This window comes from Somniosus microcephalus, unplaced genomic scaffold (genome assembly GCF_052327205.1).
Source record: "Somniosus microcephalus isolate GS21.2 unplaced genomic scaffold, FLI_Smic_1.0 scaffold46, whole genome shotgun sequence".
NCBI classification, from domain to species: Eukaryota; Metazoa; Chordata; class Chondrichthyes; order Squaliformes; family Somniosidae; genus Somniosus; species Somniosus microcephalus.
In genome coordinates, this window is record NW_028225233.1 from 557345 (window position 1) to 560504 (window position 3160).

Here is a 3160-nt window from a genome sequence, read left to right on the forward strand (position 1 = left end):
GAGAGTGAAATCCACAGCCACTCACCAGAAACTGGCAGGTACAGATAAAACCCAACATGCATCCCGGAGACTGACAGATACAGACCAAAAACAGGCTTCCATAACAGAAACTGGCAACTCCTGATTTAAACACTTACTCATAATAGAAACTGTCTGCACTAGATCAAAAACCCTCACTCACATACCAGAGATAGACAGGGACAGAGTAAAATCCACACTCACATACCAGAAACTGACAGGTACAGAGAAACACCCACACTCACATACCAGTTCCTGAGCGTTACAGCAGAAAAGCCACACTCATGTGTCAGAAATTGACAAGTAGAGTAAAACGCACAGTATTATATCAGACACTGATTGACATAGATTAAATGAACTGTCACATAACAGAGAATTACAAATCGAGGGTATAACCCATGCACACATTCCAGAGCTTGAGAAGTACAGAGTAAAGCCTCTCTTCCACATCAGAAAATAACAGGTACAAAATAAAAACCACACTTCCATACCAGAGGTGGACATGTAGACTGAAACACACACTCTCACATCAAGACACTGACAGATACAAAGAAAATTGTTCACTCACTTACCAGAAAACAACAGGTACAGAATAAATCACAAACTCACATTCCAGATACAGACAGGTACAGCGTTAAACCCGCACACAAATAGCAGTAAATAACAGTTGCAGAGTACAGCCAGAAACAAATGTGCTGTACCTTTCTGTGATTCTTTAAAAGGACGATATCCCGAATGAATAATTCGACTAAATTAATGCTGTGGTTTCCTCTTACAAGAGCCGTTGCTTTGCTTTATGCTTTCTCAGTGCGTTGTGAAATTTATTTACAATGGCCACCGGCATTGTCCCTTCCGACACGCCGTGCTTGGCCAGCTCCCCGGGCAGCACCAGACTCAGGGCGGTCTGGATGTGTGGACACAATCCGTACACTCCAAACTATTAGAGGTTGCTGCCATCTCCTGGCCGCCAGCCAGTAGTGCAACAAGATAACCATTCATCAGCAACTGTTTATATTGGAGAGAAATAAACTGAACACCTTGTTTATGTTCAGATTGAAATGATTGCAAAGTGTTTTACTCATCCTGACTAAAGCTCCAAAGACCCATTGCGTGCGATCTGTAAATACAGAAGATTACATTTTAAAATTAGAGCGATGGGGGGACAGTGGTGATTGTAGCTGCTCTTTCGAGCGAGCTGATTGGTGTTCGAATTCGCGGCATCGCAACCAGGCTCCTGTTGATACAGTTTAGGTCACCCTATCGCAGTTTAATGCCTTCCAGCAAATGCCATTTCACTAAAATTTACAACAACAAAAATCATCGCCCATTTGCTTCTCCCATAAAAATGATTTTCAATTTATTTTTGTGGATTATTATTTTTAACCTATAAAGGATTTAAAAAAAATAAACGGAGTGAGGGCTCAATCCAAGCGATATAATTATTCACAGTGGCCATTTTTAATTGGAGGGAAAGTGCCTCAGCATAGTGCTGACATTCTGATTAAAATGAGTGCTGTTTCTCTCACTTGACCCACTTAGGAGCCAAAAGAAGGATATAGTCCGTAAATATATAAATTAACATATATGAGCGATGGTGGTATATTGGTGAGCATAGCTGCCTTCCAAGCAGTTGACCTGGGTTCGATTCCCGGCCATCGCAACCGAGGTACTTTTAATACCCGTCGCAGGTCAGAAGTGACATGTGGAACGTTGCAGCAGGATTTTAAGAGAAAAATGTCCATTGCAACTGACAAAATACTTTGATCTTCCATGGAATCCCATGCGTCTCCCATAGAATTAAAAAGGAATTTTAAAACAACAGTAAAAATGGTGATAAAGAAGAGAGAAGATTTCAGGTCACAAACAGTGCCATGGATACTGCAGGGGAAGGTCATGTATTAGAGATTGACAGATACAGAACAAAACTAACACTCGCACGACAGAAACTGGCAGATACAGAGTAAAGCCCATACGCAATTACGAGTAATTGACAGGTACAGGGTGAAAACCTCTCTTTCATACCAGAAACTGACAGGTACAATGAAAAGCCACCCACAATTGAGCAGAAACTGGCAGGTAAAGAGTAAGACTCACACTCACATTTCAGAGATTGTTTCCCCTCACAGGAGAATCTAGAACTATGGGGCAAAGGCTCCGGAGAAATGGCCGGCCTTTTAAGACTCCGATAAGGAGGAATTTCTTCACTCAGAGGGTTGTGAATATTTGGAATTCGCTGCCCCAAGGAGCAGTGGATGCTCAGTCGTTGATTATGTTTAAGGCTGATATAGATTCTTGTACTGCAGAGGAATTAAGGGATATCGGGAAAGGACAGGAAATCCGAGTTGAGTTCGAAGGTCAGCCATGATCTTATTGAATATCAGAGCAGGCTCGAGAGGCAGTATGGCCAACCCCTGCTCGAAAGTCAAATGTTCTTAGAAAGTAAAACGAATACTCACATATCATAAATATGTCTGGTACAGATAAAACTATACTAATATACCAGAGAACGACGGGTATAGAGTAGAACCCACATTCATATACCAAAGATTGACAGACACAGTGTAAAACATACACTCAGACACCAGGGATTGACAGTTAGAGTGAACCCCACATGCAATTAGCAGAAATTGATTCTGTTGATACGATACACTAAGTGCCCAAAAATCTATATACCTCAGTCTTGAATATATCCACCGACTGAGCATCCACAGCCCTCTGGGGTAGAATTGAAAAGATTCATAACCCTCCGAGTGAATACATTTCTGCTCATCCCAGACCTATAAATTGAACCAACACTACCATACACTTATACTCCAACCACTTGCAATAAGGGCAAATATAAAATTTAATTCCCAATTGATTGCTGTTAACTTTCTGTGATTCATGTACGAGGAGACACAAATCCCTCTGAATACGAACATTTACTGGGCTTTCACCTTCTAAAAAATTCCGTATTTTCAATCATATAAAGTAAAACACACACACACACACACACATACCAGAGTCAGATTAATACAGAATAAAACCCACACTCAGCTACCAGAGACTGAACAACACACAGTAAAACCCGCACTCACACACCAGAGACTGTCAGGGACAGAGAGAAAGCCACACTCACATCGATGAAATTGAAAGGTACAGA

General features: G+C 41.3%; 1 non-coding gene across 1 annotated transcript; it reads left to right on the forward strand.

Moving 5' to 3' along the window:
- Window positions 1–1606: 1606 nt before the first annotated feature.
- Window positions 1607–1678, forward strand: trnag-ucc (transfer RNA glycine (anticodon UCC)). Its single transcript has one exon. It is a non-coding gene; the product is annotated as a tRNA-Gly (tRNA).
- Window positions 1679–3160: the final 1482 nt, after the last annotated feature.